This window comes from Delphinus delphis, chromosome 6 (genome assembly GCF_949987515.2).
Source record: "Delphinus delphis chromosome 6, mDelDel1.2, whole genome shotgun sequence".
In the NCBI taxonomy this organism is placed as follows: Eukaryota; Metazoa; Chordata; class Mammalia; order Artiodactyla; family Delphinidae; genus Delphinus; species Delphinus delphis.
The window spans coordinates 85,249,709-85,268,243 of NC_082688.1; positions in this window are offsets into that span (position 1 = coordinate 85,249,709).

The following is an 18,535-nucleotide window of genomic DNA, read 5'->3' on the forward strand; positions in this document are numbered from 1 at the left end:
GCTCTAGGCGACAAGACTTACGCCTGTTCACTACCGTCTTTCCAGCACCTAGCTCAGCGATTTTGCATCAAATAGGCAATCCATCAATATTTTCTGGAAAGAGGGAATGAGTCAATGAATTAATGAATGAACATCTGGCAGCCCAGGCATTCACGGTATTATTCCACAGACAAAGGAGAAGCTTTCGAAAAATAGTAGCTATGTTGGTTTGGGTTCCCCCAGAAGCAGTCACTGAGACAAGGATTCAAGTGCAAGTGATCTATTTGGGATCTACCTATTTGCTCTCCCATCCCATCCTAGAGGCGCCAAAAACAAAAGGCAGGGAGTGGAGAAGTGAAACTGGGAAGGAAGGAGGCTAATAAAGGGTGTGATCTCAAGCCAGTTACTACTGTGGGCGACTAGAACTTGATCCTGCTGGGAAACCTTAGGGAACAGCACAGAATTAGTGCTTTGAAGTTATCTCCTTCCGCCAGGGTATTTCTACACCATTCCTATCTATCATTAGTTAAAGCTGCTGGGAGGGCTGCATGTGTTCATCCCAGGCACTCTGTCCTACTGTGGGACGCAGACAGAGAAATCCCGCAGGCAAAGAGACATCAGTGTTAGCAGGTGGCATGTGCTAACGTGGTATGGCTGAGGGACAGGGGCATAGCCAATGACACCTAACTATAATTCCTTTCAAAGCAAGCTTGTTAATTCCATCAGCTAATAATTAAAATTGGTACCACCATCATACGCTCTCCACATCCACAAGGCAGTCAGTAAAGCCCCTTTGGGACCCTATGGCAGCTCTTTCCTTGTTAACTCCACTTCTTGCCCTCCCATCCCATCCTAGAGGCGCCAAATGCATATGGGGAAGAGGTCACCAGTAATGAGCCCAGTGTGGCTTAATGAAGTGTCGCCCAAGTTGGTTAAAGATGACCCCAGCTTTGCTGTCACTGAGTCACAGCTCTGCCCTTCATCTCCTGCTAGTTCACCCTAGGCAGGTGTTGGTGGGCAATTTTCTTTCTTCTGGTTTCTGCATCACGATGCATGCTCACCCAGAAATGTGACTGGCCCTTGTCTTTGAATTGCCCTCAATACATGTACACGTGAAATGATACACGTGTGTGATACATGAAGTGGTAGCAGCTCAATATTTTAACAAAGAGTCACAAATTTCTAGTTCAGAAAATATGACTTCACTCAGTATTAAGTCATTTCCCAGAAACCAGACCATAGCGGTTCTGTTTTTGGAGGTTAATTTCTTCTGGTTCTAATTTGAAATGAATCAGGAGAGGCTCCAGAATAATTTCATTAAGCACAGGGAAGCAAGGCAAATAAAACAAGTAGTAAACAAATGGAAAATAAGAAATGGCTGATCTAGGGGGAATCGAACTCAAAGGAGTCTGGAGTCTTTATAGTAATTTTAAATCTACTTGATACCATAAAAATGGATGTGTTTTCCATGACCAGTGCATTGCACTAAGGGCCTTGGTTTCATTCAGAGGACTCGGGGCAAACCACTGTCACAACTTGTCACTGCTGGAACTTTGCATTCGAGGCCCTTTCCCTGGTCTAACATTCTAGCATTTATTTTCCCTTCCTGGAATTTAGGTAGTGTAAATATTTAGGTTATTTAATTCAACTTTTAGGTTATAAATAATCAGGTTATTTAATTTAGATAGATAGATAGATAGATAATCTTAAAGGTCCTGCAAATAGTTGGGCCACCATAACTTTAAAAATAAACTGGATATTCCAATAAAGATATACAAATTTAAATTAATTCCCCAATCACTGATCCTTCTGTACTTAACAAACACCTGTGAAGCATCGAGAGTTGGCAAACACATAGTTTCTACTATACAGCAAAGTGAATCAGCTATACGTATACATACATCCCCTCTGTTTTGGATTTCCTTCCCGTTTAGGTCATCACACAGCACCGAGTAGAGTTCCCTGGGCTATACAGTAGGTTCTCATGATCTATTTTATACATAGTATCAATAGTGTATATATGTCAATCCCAATCTCCCAGTAAGAGGACTCTCTGTGAGGGTCAGGGGTGAAGGTGGGACGCTGGGGCCATCCGCAGGAGGTCTGACAGAGTGTTTCTCAACCACAGACAGGAACTGTGTAGAGAGAACGGCCCTGTACGGGGTCCTCATAAGCAGCACGTGATGCCTGTGACACAGAACATTCAGAGTCAAGAGATCACTGCTGGGCTTCCCTGGTGGCGCAGTGGTTGAGAGTCCCCCTGCTGATGCAGGGGACACGGGTTTGTGCCCCCGTCCGGGAGGATCCCACGTGCCGCGGAGCGGCTGGGCCCGTGAGCCATGGCCGCTGAGCCTGCGCGTCCGGAGCCTGTGCTCTGCAACGGGAGAGGCCACAACAGTGAGAGGTCCGCGTACCACCCCCCCCCCCCAAAAAAAGAGATCACTGCTAAGAGGACCACCAAGAAAAACCCTTGATTTCCTCCTGGTCCCCTCAACCCTGCTCTGACCCAGAAAGACCCAGAAGTAGGGAGGAGGAGTGATGGGTAAGAAAAAGGGGAAGAAGATTCCCACATCCCTCCCCACTTCTGACCCAAGCGGACTCAGCCTCAGCGACAGGAAGAGGGATGTTTCAATATGGAGGGACGGAGAAGTTTGGACTTTGACGTGATGCTTTAATACCTGAAAAGCTCTTAACTGACTTGTTCTTACGAATGGAAGCAGCCCAGGAGGCTATAGAGTGAACCCAGGAAGTTGTATGGGGGCGAGGAAGGGGGAATCTCCCGTTGCAAGAGCTTGTGGTGGGGGAAGGACAAACTCGCTTCCTTTTGCACCCCAGCAAGTTCATTAACCTGGTTATGCTGTCAAAGATCCTGTGCTTACAATAACCTAACACCAAACTAGTGACCCTTTTCCTTGGCCTTCGATCTGACTTGAACTTCCTTTTGCAAGGAAAATTGATGTTGACTTGATAGCAGGAAAAAAAAAAAAGAGCTGGCAAACACAGATGTCCATAGTGCATTAGAGAACAGCTCTGCCTGGGCAAAGAACCCCCATAAAGATCCCAAATTGTGTGCTTCCCTGCTGGCGCACTGGTTGAGAGTCCGCGTGAGACACGGGTTCGTGCCCCGGTCCGGGAAAAGATCCTGAATTGTTGCCATGGAACAACGTGGGCTCCATCTTTCTTAATCTACTGATTGTATAAGAGAAACTGAATCCACAAATTTTATGAGAAATACCCCCTTTTTTGTTTAACATTGGCAAGTAATTTTTAAAATTTTAAAAATACTGTGCAGATCCACATGAAAAGAGCCAAGCGGGGGCAGGCAAGGTTGTGACTTTGAATCTACCATGGGGTAAGTACAGTCACAGGTGCTAACTGGGTCAGATACAAAGATCTGTAGCATGTGCCATGTCATCCAGCAGCTTCCTATCCAGGAGGACAGATGATGCATACAACTAAACTGCATACGAAGGGGGAAAAAAGGCGGGGAGCAGTGTGTATTAGTCAAGGTTCTCCAGAGAAACAGAGCCAGTAGGCTCTCCTCCTATTGGTTCTGTGTATATATATATATATATATATATATATATATACCAATGCATATTGTCTATTATCTATATCTATCTATCTATCGAGAGAGAGACAGAGAGTTTGAGATTTATGATTTCTTTGAAGGAACAGGCATGGGGACTGCAAGCCTATAATTTATAGGACAGGCTGGCAGTTTGGAAATTCAGGCAGGAGTTGATGCTGTAGTCTTGGGGCAGAATTTCTTCTTTTCCAAAGCACCTCAGTTTTTGCTCTTAAGGTCTTCAATTGACTGATCCAGGGTCACATGATCCAGGGTAATATTCTTTACCTAAAGTCAACTAAAGTAGCTAGCCACATCTACAAAATACCTTCACAGCAACATCTAGACCCGTGTTTGAATAACTGTGTACTGCAGCCCAGCCAAGTTGACACGTAAAATTAACTATCTCGTAGATAAGTGCTGTAAGAGAGGTACGAAAATTACTACAGGAGTTCAGAAAAATCTGAAATTAAGGAAGGGTAAAGGGTTGAGAAACAATCCCCATGATAAAAGACTAAAGAAATACAGATTTCTCAATAGAGAAGACCAAGAAGAAACACTGCTAATCAACAGTAGCCAAGCACGTGTTGGTCGTTATTACGTGGTATTTCATTTAATCATCTCAACACCCCTTAATGCGGTAGCAACTATGATTATCCCCATTTTCTAAATGAAACCACCAACCCCAGTGTTTTCAATGTCATATGACTATTAAGTGACGGAGATGGGGACTCAGATTCAGGCAGTTTGAAATCTCTTGAGCCTTAACCACTACTTATACCACCTCGCAATGAAATCATACCCCACATGTTACCTCATTAATTCTCACAAAAGCCCCATGAGGCGGGTATTACTATATCCCCACTTGACAAATGAGGAAGCTGAGGCTTGAAGTACAAGGTAGCTACACAGTTCCATCCTGGTCTCTCTGATTCTGAACTTGTGCTCTGACTACCCCCAGCACCCTGCATGCCTCCCACCTCAGCTCCAAGTATGCAAAGAATAACATGTCAAGTGCTCTCGTTTATGTCCACATGCGACCCACAAGAGGAATGGGGCTTAAATTCAAGCAGAACAAAACATTGACAGAAAATTGGAAGTAACTTCTTGGTTGTACATCAGGGAAATACACGCCCCAACCAGAGAAAGAAGGGTTTATCCTTGGAGACCCTGCTGCTTTCAACATTCACCTCCCGAAAGACAAGACAGGTTATAGTCATTTAATGGGAATGTGTATTGAGACTCTGAATTTTGGTTATTGATTGGCAAGAATGAAAACACAGCCACCCACACGGAAAACAACAGCAAAGTTGGCTTCTCCTAAATGAAAATATTTCTTTGGCTTTCTCTTAGCTACATATTTTTAGCAAAAATTCAACATACACTGCAAATCATGCCTTCATTTCTTGGGTAGGGAATAGACTCATTTCAATCTAACTTCAAAGGAGCAACCAGGAGACTCTTCTTTCTCAGCCCAATTTGAAACACTCCCACACTTTTTTATCCTTTTCCCTCTGTGAGTTATTTTTTCCCTCCTCAGAACGTAGAGTATGTGAGAAAATGTACTGTTCTATTTTTGCTGAGGAATGAATTTTAAGCTCATAAACTCTTAACTATTCAATTGTTATCCTTTCTCTAGACCTTTATATTAGAGTCAATGCTAGGTCTTCCTTCCTCCCATGATCATAAAGATAACATGCGATATAGGCTAATAATTTAGCTATTGTCTAAGACTAAATGATGCTCTTTAATTGTAAGCATTATTTTTAATCTAATTATATCTCTATAACAGTAATCATCCAACCCCTCATAATTTTATGTGTGGTCATGATATTGTAGGTCGAATAATAAAAACAAAATTTATGAGCCCTACTGTGTGCCAGGCATCAGGCTATACACATATTTAAAACTCACATCAACCTTCTGAGGTAGGGACTAATTGTTGTCCCCATCTTTCTAAGGAGAAAGCCGAGGTATAGGGGACTTCAGTAACTTCCCCGTCTTTACACGGAATGGGGCTGAGATTTAAAATGAAGCACGTAACTGCAGAGACCATCCGTGGTCATAACAACGTGCACAGCTCCCACTAAAAATTGGTGAGGTTTTATTTTCTTGTTTTACTCTTCCTTCGTGGGAGTTTGAAACAACATTCAATGAGGGCAGAACCAATAAATAAACACAAATACTCCAAAGGGAAACACGGCGAATACGTAGGCGGCCTTATCCTCATTCAGTGGAGATGCCAGTCAGAAGGTGGGCTGTGAATCCACATAAGACAATAAGCTGTAACATGGAGGTGGAGGTTTGGGAGGTCGTTTACAGCAACCACTTGACCTTAAGGACCATAATAGGATTTCTGGGATGCAGCAAAGCTTATGAGAAATCACAGACATAGAGCCTGACACCCGTCTTAGTCTGTCCAGGCTTCTATAATAAAATATGATAGACTGGGTGCTTGTAAACAACAGAAATTTATTCCTCACAGTTCTGGATGCTGGAAGACCAAGATCAGGGTGCCAGTGTGGTTGGGAATCTGGTGAGGGCTCTCTTATGGGCTGCAGACTGCCAACTTCTTGCTATATCCTTACATGGTAGAAGAGAAGGGAGCGCTCTCGGATCGCTTTTATAAGGGCGCTAATCCTGTTCATCACCTAATCCCAAAGGATTAGGGATTTGGAGGTGCTAATACCATCACGTTGAGCACTGGAGTTCAACATATGAATCTGCTGGCAGGGGAAGCACAAATGTTCAGTCCATGGCAACACCCAACCCATCTCCCTCTTTTTATCAAAGTGACAACAGAGGTCTAAAGCGGGAAAATGGCTTACCCAGATTCATAGAGTTTTTGGTAAAACTAGAGCCATTTATTCAGTTAACCAATTTCTCTGCACCTCATGACCTCTCAAATAGGTGAGTTTAGTTAGGCAAATGGGTGTGGCTTTCCAAATCAATTCAACAGCTCAAGTTAAACACAGAGACAAAAATATTATGGTACCAGATGTTCACTTTCTTTTTTTTAATTGAGGTATAACTGACATAGAACATTATATTAGTTTCAGGTGTACAAATAATGATTTGATATTTGTATACATGGTGAAATGATCACCACAGTAAGTCTAGGTGACATCTGTCATCACACATAGTCACAAAATTTGTTTTTCTGGCGCTGAGAACTTTTAAGATCTACTCTTTTAACAACTTCCAAATACGTAATTTGGTGTTATTAACTGTAGTCACTATGTTTACATTATATCTCCATAATTTGTTTCTTTTGCAACTGGAAGTTTGAGCCTTTGGGCTTCCTTCACCCATTTTCCACATCCCCCAGTCCCGCCTCTGGCAACCACCAATCTGTTCTCTGTATCTGTGAGCTGGTTTTTTGTTTTTGTTTATGTTTTTTAGATTCCACATGTAAATGAGATCATACAGTACTTATTTCACTTATAATGCCCTCAAGGTCTATCTGTCATGTGGCAAATGGCAAGATTTCATTCTCTTTCACAGCTGAATAATAACCCACCGTTTAGCACAATTTCTTTAGCCATTCATCCATCAATGGACACCTAGGTTATTTCCACATCTTTGCTATTGTAAATAATGCTGCTGTGAACATAGGGGTGCATATGTCTTTTTGAGTTATTGTTTTCATTTTCTTTGGATAAATATCTGAAAGTAGAATTGCTGGATCATATGATAGACCTATTTTTAATTTGGTGAGGAACCTCCATACTGTTTTCCATAGTGGTTGCACCAGTTTACATTCCATTTACACCAACAGTGCACAAGGGTTTCCTTTTTATTTGTCATCTTTTTTTTCCTTTTTTTTCTTTTTTTTTTTTCTTTTTTTTTGCAGTACGCTGGCCTCTCACTGCTGTGGCTTCTCCCATCGTGGAGCACAGGCTCCGGACGCACAGGCTCAGCGGCCATGGCCCACGGGCCCAGCCGCTCCGTGGCATGTGGGATCCTCCCGGACCAGGACACGAACCTGCATCCCCTGCATCGGCAGGCAGACTCTCAACCACTGTGTCATCAGGGAAGCCCTATTTGTCATCTTTTTGATAATACCCTTTCTAATAGGTGTGAGGTGATGTCTCGTTGTAGTTTCAATGTGCATTTCCCTAATGATTAGCGATGTTGAGCATCTTTTCACGTGACTGTTTGCCATCTGTATGTCTTCTTTGGAAAAATGTCTGTTCAGATCCTTGGCTCATTTTTTAATTGAATTGTTTGGTTTTTTTGCTATTCAGTTCTATGAGTTCTTTATACATTTGGGATATTAACTCCTTATCAGATATATGATTTGCAAATATAATCTCCCACTCCATAGGTTGCCTTTTAATCTTGTTGATGGTTTCCTTTGCTGAGCAGAAGATTTTTAGTTTGATATAATCCCACTTGTTTATTTTTGCTTTTGTTGCCTTTGCTTTTGGTGTTAAGTCCAAAAAATCATCACCAACACTGATGTCAAGGAACTTAAAGCCTATGTTAGCTTATAGGATTTTTATGGTGTCAAGTTTTGTGTTCAAGTCTTTAATCCATTCTGGGTTAGTTTTTGTGCATGGTATAAGAGAGGGGTCCAGTCTCATTCTTTTGCATATAGCTGTCCAGTTTTCCCAGCACCATTTATTGAAGATAGCTGTCCTTCCCCTATGGTATATTCTTGACTCCTTTGATATAAATTAATTGACCATATAGGCGTGGGCTTATTTCTGAGCTCTCTATTCTGTTCCATTGATGTATATGTTTGTTTTTTATGCTAATACCATGCTGTTTTGATTACTACAGCTTTGCAATATAGTTTGAAATCAAGGTGTGTGATGCCTCTAGCTTAATTCTTTCTTCTCAGGATTGCTTTGGCTATTTGGGGTCTAGATGTTCACTTTCTATGTGGCATTACAGCAGATTTTAGCAATATCTCAGTCCCTCCAAATCTCTATTAACTGGAATTTCCATAAAAGATGCTCATAATTCTTCAAGATTTCACTGTGCTTTCTGGATCATTAAAGAAAAGATAAAATTGTGGTCAGTGCAGTTTTGCTGTTATGCAATCGACTTTATTCTGTCTCTCCATATGGCATTTTACCTTGCATCTTCTAAACTCAGAGTCTGCTTATTAACCAGAGCAGCCAGGCTGAGCAGGAATGGTTAAAAGTTGGTGGAGGTGGGTCTTGTTTCTCTCCAGAAAACTCAGTAGGTTCTAAGTATAACTGGAAGAAAACTGGGGCAAAATATCAGAGAGAAAATAGCTATAATACAGCATCACCACCGTGAAGGAGAACAGGAAGCAGGAGAAATACAGTGGGGGTAGAAAAATAAGTAATTAATCGTACTTTACATATGCAGGATGTTTTATGTTTTTCAAAATTCTGTGTGTGTGTGTGTGTGTGTGTGTGTGTGTGTGTGTGTGTGGTCCCAGTATGCTAATTCTGCCCCTAGAATATTTATATTAAAAAATATCATCTGGGGCTCCCCTGGTGGCACAGTGGTTGAGAATCCGCCTGCCAATGCAGGGGTTCCAGGTTCAATCCCTAGTCCGGGAAGATCCCACATTCCGCGGAGCAGCTAAGCCCGTGCACCACAACTACTGAGCCTGCGTTCTAGAGCCCGCGAACCACAACTACTGAGCCCATGTGCCACAACTACTGAAACCCGCGCGCCTAGAACCTGTGCTCCGCAACAAGAGAAGCCAACACAATGAGAAGCCCACCCACCGCAACAAAGAGTAACCCCCAATCGCTGCAACTATAGAAAACCCGTACACAGTAATAAAGACCCAACGCAGCCATAAATAAATAAATAAATAAATTTATTAAAAAAAAAATCTGTGGATGAATGTGATAAATGCTTGTAAAACAGCTAATCAGAATGTCTCTCTCTGTCTCTGTCTCTCTCTGTGTCTCTGTGTCTCTGTCTGTCTCTGTCTCTCTGTCCCTGTCTCTCTGTCTCTCTGTCTCTTGTCTCTGTCTCTGTCTCTCTCAGGCCTCTGGAGTTGTGAGCAACACCTAGCATATGAGTGAGTGTCAGGAGCGTGTGGTTTTTGTAGGGGCTGAGCCGTAGCAGATTTCATTGGCTTCATGACCATTCTTGTCCAGGAAGCCACCTCTAGTGGTCCTTTCTTCTCTTCACAATGTTAAATGACATCACCATTTTTTGGAGATTCACCCAAGCTGTGAAGATGACGAGGTAATGTCACCACTATGACAATAACATCACTTTAATGTTTAACCAAACCACCCACAGTGCTGTCGGTGACTCAGGACAACCATTGAACATCTTCCTCCATCTGGCCTGGGGGATTGAAGCGTTTTGTGCGAGAAAACATAAAATAGGGAAAGATAAGACCTCAGCAGTCCTAACTGTCAATCAAACATGACTGCAAGAGGTGATGTTAGAAAAGAAACTGGATGTCTCCCCAAGTGATCATATCCTCTTGTTGTAAGACCGAAGCATAAATGAAAAAACGAAAGTAAAAGGTAGCTCCTAGGACTGCCTATTAAGTTCAGGGGTGGACCACGTCCCGTAAGCTGGTTTGAATGCTTTGCAGAGAAAGCATCATATATACACTTGAGGGACTGATTGGAAACTTCCACTGCTAGCTGCTCACAAGTGATTCTTTGATGTCACTTCCTTATTATCATAATAGGTGGAACCTAAAACTTCAAGGCCAATTAACACATCCTTTATTCAGGTATTTGCATGCTGAGAACTACTGAGGAATGTCCTTGCATGGCAACATCATCCTGTCTATTCTCAAGTGAAGAATTAATTAATGGCCTTGCTCCAGTATAAACACATTGTGTTTTCAATAAAATGATGAAAAGCTTATTTTTTAAAAAAAGTATCTTGCAGGTCACTACACTTGAAATTGTCCTTCAATACAAAATGCTGAACAATTATTTTAAACAAATCTGTTGTAATAACAATTGATGAGGATGTCAGTTCTGTAAGTTCTCTGACAACTAATTCAGCCAGAGACTTTAAGAATACATTTAGGATTTCCCTGGTGGTCCAGTGGTTAAGACCCACAGGGGGCTCAGGTTCACCTCCCGGTCTGGGAACTAAGATTCCACATGCCGCGTGGCAAGGGCAAAAAAGTTTTTAAAAATTTTTAATTTTTAAAAAGAATATAGTTATATTGTATATTACATGTAAGATGGTATGTTCTATCACATCAGAGCAGTACTCTCCTTGAAGAATTTCAAGAGTTTTCTCAATGCCACTCTGACTAAAATTCTGCAATTCTTTTTTTGAAAAGAAGTTTTATTGAAATTCACTGGTTTTAAGTGTTCAATTCAATGATGTTTAGTACATTTGCTATTCATTTTCAGAGTGATTTTCCCTGGTAAAACCATGCATTGAGTTTTCCTCAATCATATGAATCATTTCCAATTTGGGTGTTTTGGTTGCTCCTGTATCTAGGTTACTCATTTGTACAGAACTCCCAATTCTTGCTAGCTAGAAGACTGAAAGGCCTGGGTTTCCCCGATGACAGCATTTAACAAATATTTGGTTGCCTCTGCATTGTAATCAAAATACTGATAAATCCACCTGGTTAATCCTAGTTATCGTCACAAAAGATTCCAAGGGCAGGCCATGATATGTTTAACATCTGCAAAGCTGCATATAATTCTGTCTTTTGCAATCATATTTTACAATGGTTTATTCCACTGTCAAAATACAATGCATTTGATCATCATTAAATAAAATATTCTCGGGCTTCTCTGATGGCGCGGTGGTTGAGAGTCCGCCTCCCGATGCAGGGGACACGGGGTTCGTGCCCTGGTCCGGGAAGATCCCACATGCCGCGGAGCGGCTGGTCCGCTGAGCCTGCGCGTCCGGAGCCTGTGCTCCGCAACGGGAGAGGCCACAACAGTGAGAGGACCGCGTACCACAAAAAATAAATAAAATTTTCTCTGCCTTTTGGCAGGTGGACAACCTATCAGTCATTGGGAAAGATTGCCACAATGCAGAATTTAAAGGTGCTGTAAATTTTGCACCTTAAGAACACCTGTGCCTTGGTGTGCTTAAACAGCTTTCAGTGCATATTAAAAGCCAGCTGATCTAATTTAGCAGTACAGTGATCCACTTGGAAAATAGGTAGAACCGTTATGCTTTCAATTAACATATATGTAATCAAAAGGTAAAGAAGGAAAGCCTAGGAAAGAAACAATTATTCGGCAGTTTTAAATGAAATCCATGTGTGTACCAGGTGTAGGACACTCAGCAGTTATACAAGGCACGTTCCTGAAGAAGCAAACTCTGTACTGAGAGATGAGAGCAGCAAACATGGAACAATGAAGGCTATATAAGGGAATACATATATGGGAATAAATTGTGTAGAAAGACCTAAAGGGTCAAAGCAGTTTAGAGAAGAGAGATCAATGTAGACCATAAGTATTAGGGAAATTTTTATGGAGAAAACAGGACATGTTCTGGACCTAAGGGATAGTTAATATTCTCAACAGAAAGTTTCCAAATTTGGGAATACTTCAGTACATACAGTAATAATTTTGATGGAGTGGCATAATCTATATTTATATCCAACTAAATTGACTTAGGAATAGCACATAAGGAAAAGTGTATCCATATCCTTATATGCAGAACAATAGAACTGGAAGATATAAAAAGTAATTTGCACATCTAGAATTCCTGGGCAAAAGAGAAGATCCAATAATTTAGGGAGACCAGGCTTACCAAATTCCTGACTTGGAGCCCTACAAATGATGATATTAAAGGTCTCAGAAGTTGAGCTGAAGAGAAACCGTTTAACTCTACTGTAGAATGTGTGTGGTTTTTGTAGGGGCTGAGCCGTAGCAGATTTCATTGGCTTCATGACCATTCTTGTCCAGGAAGCCACCTCTAGTGGCCCTTTCTTCTCTTCACCCTTCACTTTCCTCATTCACAATGTTAAATGACATCACCATTTTTTGGAGATTCATCCAAGCTGTGAAGATGGCGAGGTAATATCACCACTATGACAATAACATCACTTTAATGTTTAACCAAACATACTGGAGAATTCTGTAGAATTCTCCATGATTATCTGACCATGGAACACTCTCACAAAATACATGTTACACAGAATACACATGTCAAAGAACTGAATCCCATGGGACACAGATTGGAAATAGAAATCTATAACAATAAAAAACAAGCAACCCAGTTTTAAAAATGCGCCAAAGACCTTAAAGACACCTCACCAAAGAAGATATGCATTAACGTGTATGCACTACTATACATAAACTAGACAATCAACAAGAACCTACTGTATAGTACAGGGAACTCTACTCAATATTCTATAATAACCTATCTGGGAAAAGAATCTGAAAAAGAATGGATATATATGTATGTATAGCTGAATCACTTTGCTGTACATCTGAAACTAACACAACATTGTAAATCAACTATACTCCAATATAAAATAAAAAATTAAATAAAAAAAAGAAGATATGTAGGTGGCAAATAAGCATATGAAAAGACATCTGCATGATTTGTCATCCGGGAAATGTAAATTAAAACAACGAGGGCTTCCCTGGTGGCGCAGTGGTTGGGGGTCCGCCTGCCGATGCAGGGGACGCGGGTTTGTGCCCCGGTCCGGGAGGATCCCACATGCAGCGGGGCGGCTGGGCCCGTGAGCCATGGCCGCTGGGCCTGCGCGTCCGGAGCCTGTGCTCCGCAACGGGAGGGGCCACGGGGGTGAGAGGCCCGTGTACCGAAAAAAAAAAAACAAAAAAACAACGAGATACCACTACACACCTATTAGAATGGCCAAAATTCAAAACACTGACAACACCAGATGCTGGTGAGGATGTGGGACAGCAGGAACTCTCATTCACTGCTGCTTCAAACGCAAGATGGTACAGCCACTTTGGAAGACAGTTTAGAAGTTTCTTACAAACCTAACCAGGATCCAGCAACCACGTTCTTTAGTATTTACCTCCCCAAATTGTAAACTTAACGTCTACACAAGCAACTGCCTATGGACGTTTATAGCAACTTTATTCATAATTGCCAAAACTTGGAAGAAACCAAGATGTCCTCAGTAGGTGATGAATAAACAAACTGTGTCACATGCAGACAATGAACTTACTCAGTGCTAAAAAGAAGTGAGCTATCCAGCCATGACGAGACGTGGAGGAAAGTTAAAAACACATTCTTAAGTGAAAGAAGCCAATCTGAAAAGGGTACATACTGTATGATTCCACATATGTGACACTCTGGAAAAGACAAAAACTATGAAGACAGTAAAATGATCGGTGGTTGCCAGGGATTAGGGGTGGGGGAGGGAAGGATGAATACTCAAAGCACAAAGGATTTTTAGGGCAGTGAAACTAGTCTGTATGACACTATAATGGTAGATACATGTCATTATCAATTTGTCCAAACCCACAGAATGTACAACACCAAGAGTGAACCCTAATGTAAGCTATGGACTTTGGGTGATGATGATGTATCAATACAGGTTCATCAATGTGACAAATGTACCACTGGTGCAGGATGTTGATGATGTTGATAATAGGGGAAATTGTGCATGTGAGGGGCAGGAACTCTATGGGAAATCTCTGTACCTTCCCCTAAACTTTCCCCTCAATTAATCTGCTCTAAAAAATAAAGTCTATTAAAAAAAGTAACCCAGTCAGGCGTGCATTACACATCAGTGGAATCTGGTCCACACACATATTTTGTTTGCTACATTACCTACTTACATTTCCTGTCTGGTACAAAGCTTCATTTAAAAAAGAGAGAGAGAAATTGGCATTGAGAGCTATTATGTGACTTGCACAAGGCCCCATGGTGGTGTTCATGGCACAGTGAGTGGCGGAACCCAGGTCTCCTCAACGCCAGTCTTGCGCTTCTTCTGCAAAGTTCTACCTTACAGAAGCTTCCTTGTCTGTATCCTGAAACCCTCAGAAAGACAGGTGAACAGTTTAGAACAATGTCACAAATAATATTGAGAGGAAAAAATTAGGAGCCTAAAATGTAACCTACTTAAATGTGGCCAAATATAAATAATCTTTAAAGGGATGAAAGAAAAATGCCTTATGGTTTTAAAAGTGTCAAAATTGTTCAAATACATAAAGATGATCACAAGAAGAATTTGCAATCACTAACCAATTCCATAAGGATTTCTGGTCTTTTTTTTTTTTTGCTGCACTGCGTGGCTTGTGGAATCTTAGTTCCCAGACCAGGGACTGAACCCTCAAGCTAGGCAGTGAAAGCGTGGAGTCCTAACTACTGGACGGCCAGGGAATTCCCTCTGGTCTACTTTTTAACCACACAAATCTATTATTTCTCCTTAAGAACTGGTGTACTTCCACCCAATCCTTACCTTGAAAAAGCAGACATTTCAAAAAATCATGGCTGAATGCAGTATTTGGAAAATGATCTGATTTAGTCAAACATGTATAAGACCCTCAGCTCCCACTTTTCCTCTTTTCACATGAAGTTCTTGCATTCCATACTGCCTGACAGTAACCTAACGACCCGTTTCCATTTGTGTCCTTTTATCATTTTTAAGTTTGATTCCTTCTTCAATGGCTTTAATCATTTTAAACATTCTTATTTTACAACCTCTATCCAATTGTCCCATTAACTAAAATTCTGGGGAGAGAAGTTATTCCCGGCATCGATTAAGTCTAGTGGTTCCTAGTTCTGTTGTACTGGTTCCTTGAGGGTTCTACAGTTTTCAATTATGAGCTTATCTTCAGTGGGGTTTGGGTACCCTTCCTGGGGTGAGATGAGGGCAGGTCTCTCCAGAGGAGTTTACCAGCTCAGGACTACTTTCCTGACGTAGGTGATTCTGGACCAACATAAAGTGTCAATTTTAAACTCAATTCCATGTGAGGAGGAGACCTGATGTTACAAATTCTCAAACACCTTGTGGCAGATCAGTATTTGTCATCAACCCATATTAATGGGTGAGTTTTTATCCAGTCCAACTCTTACTGAAGGTTCAATCTCTTAAAGAGTGTTTTATCTAAAACTGCCCAAAGTCTCAACTCCTGTCCCACTTGAGTATTAAAAATCCCAACCCCTTATATTCCTGAGCCTGACACCCATCCCCAGTGCTGTCAGGATCCACTTGTACCTTTATTTATTCTTTTGGTTGTATCTTTCTTACTTTCTTTCAGGTACAGATGTGCATTTAAATGATGTTATTAGTGTTTTGAATACCTCACAGCTAGAAGGTTTTAGGGTTTCTTGTTCACCATACAGCCAAGTTCAAAATGCCCTTTAGCTTTTACTGCACGGCTTCTGTTAGAGAACAAGGGAACAGCTCAGGCTGGTCAGATTATGTTATACACCTTTCTTGATAACTCTATTACAATACATAAAACTACTATTATAAGTTCAAAGTTTTCCAATGAACTGGAAAATGCTGTTGTGTATTCTTTTCTGGGAGTTTTCCTTATATTTCACGATAAACAGAATTTGTAAATAAATTGAGGAAGCAGCAAACAGTGAATGGGAGAGATTTTTGGTCCCATTTGAGATTCTTAAAAAAATACTTCTCTGTGTAGCAGCCATTGATGTCAGCAAGTAACACATGTTCATAACCTCATACCATCCTTTGAAGCAGCACTGATGAATTTCAAAGCTTCTTGTTGCTTTAAGGAACTTTTCCAAGAGAGAAAGGGGAATCAGCTCAAACCTTCTTGGACAGATATTGGAAATTTGGCCCATGCCAATTATCCCCCAATGTCCTTCCAAACTCTAAGAAGATAAGCACAATTATTGTTGATGAACTGTTTAATTAATGTATATATTATTCGGCATACTACTTTAACTAGAATTTATGATACTATAAAGTTGCATTTTATGTGATATACATATGTATACGCACGTGTATCTATAACAGTGCAGTGCTGTGGTGATACCTACAGTGCATTTATGCCCATTTTATTAGGCTTGGAGCATAATTTTACTCTTTTGAATTTTCACGGAGTTAATTGTCGCTGAGCCTTGGCTTTTATGACATATTTTTGTTTACTGCCATAGTTTTTCCTTAGTCAGTAGTACAACCTCCAATTATTGCATTCTTTCCATGAAAAAGCACTATATGTTTACACCATGGGCTTCATGATGCTCTAGTTTCCTAGAATGCATTTTGGTTAAAAGCAAAAATTGTTTGTATATCAGAACATGATTGTAGCTAATTAATTACACCAAAAGGCAATTAGTCCAGGAAAAAATTTCACTGTGTGCCTAGTACCATGCTTTTTTAGCACTGGCTTTTTGAGATATTCTAAAAGATATAAAACATGGACCTCTAACTCTCAAGGGGCCTACAAGTATTTTAAAAGCTTATATAAATCAAATACCTAATCAAATATTTGCAAAACATTTGATTTTGCAAATCAAATGGACAAAACCCATTTTTAAAAAGATGTATTTAAGACATACTTAAGTCAATTAAAGTGTAATATTTTTTTTTTGGTCATGCTCTGCGGCATGCAGGATCTTAGTTCCCCAACCAGGGATTGAACCCATGTCCCCTGCAGTGGAAGTGCCGAGTTCTAACAAATGGACTGCCACGGAATTCCCCCAAAATGTAAATTTTTCTTTAATGTATGAAAGAATCTAGTTAATATTTGAAAAATTAATCACCCTTGCAAAAAGTTAGGATAGGATGGGAGGTTGGGAATCTATGTTTTTTAAACATGAAGATAGTGAGGTAGACTGGAGAGATGGGGGTGGCGTGGAGGTCTGCAGAAGAGGTGGGAAATGCGTTTTCAACTATTGTGTCTTTTTTAATTGCATAACCTTGATTAGGAACTACTCTCATTGATTGTGGCTGGAGAGCTCCACTGGGGGGATTTCTTCTAGGAAACTTAAGGAGGAAATTTCAGAAAAACCAAGTAGATCCTTTCTTTAAGAGGATTCTACAGAAATATAAAACGTGGCTACTTCTTAGTCATTATTCCCTGGGTTTGTCTTATTCACCATTATCCTTACCATTCAATAAATAATTAAATCAATGAGTGAACATTAAATTACTAGAAGTACTTCTGAATTCCCAGGAGGTTATAAACCCAGTGTAGTGTTCTTAAGTGGTATTTCCTCAGAAATTTTCGTCATCCGACATTTCTTAAAATTAAAAGAAAATGGTAGAAATACTTAAACAACAAATTAAATTAAGCCCATTCTTCTTTTTTTTTTTTTTTTTTTTGCAGTACGTGGGCCTCTCACTCTTGTGGTCTCTCCCGTTGTGGAGCACAGGCTCCGGACGCGCAGGCTCAGCGGCCATGGCTCAGGGGTCCAGCCGCTCCGCAGCATGTGGGATCCTCCTGGACCGGGGCACGAACCCGTGTCCCCTGCATCGGCAGGCGGACTCTCAACCACTGCACCACCAGGGAAGCCCAAGCCCATTATTCTTATACAGTTTTTTGAAAAGAATATATTTGGACTTATTAAGTCTAAACGAAAAACATCAATTTTCTATAGGTGTGCAAATTTATGAGAATACAGCACTGAAAGGGTCAAAGATTATTGCTTTATTTGCAAATCTTCAGACTGACAAAACCCTCTGGAAAAATTTATGATGTTTGTCTTTTTTAAAAAGAAATGTTTCTATAAACCCTAACAAACTGCTATGAATAAGGCTGTAAATCACTTCACTGGCTTGAGTAATGGGACTTGTATTTCATGAAATCATGCCAAGAAACCTGGAGGCTTTCATTAATATTGAATTTCCTGTAATATTTAATATCTCTGTGTCCCCCAAAAAGACAAATTTTGATACTGACCCAAAACACTTTTACCATAATTTTTTTCTGAAAGGAAAATAAATAGAAATCAATGATATTGTCTGATGGTTTTAAAGAGGTTCATTAGTTACCAAAAGAGAAAAAAAAGTTAGAAGCAGTAGAAAATAAATAGAACTACCTTCACTAAATCAATGTGGCTGTAGGTTTAGATTTTATCTGTAATTATGATGTGTACATCCAGTTCTAATGGATGAATAATGTTGACTTCCTTCTGGATGAC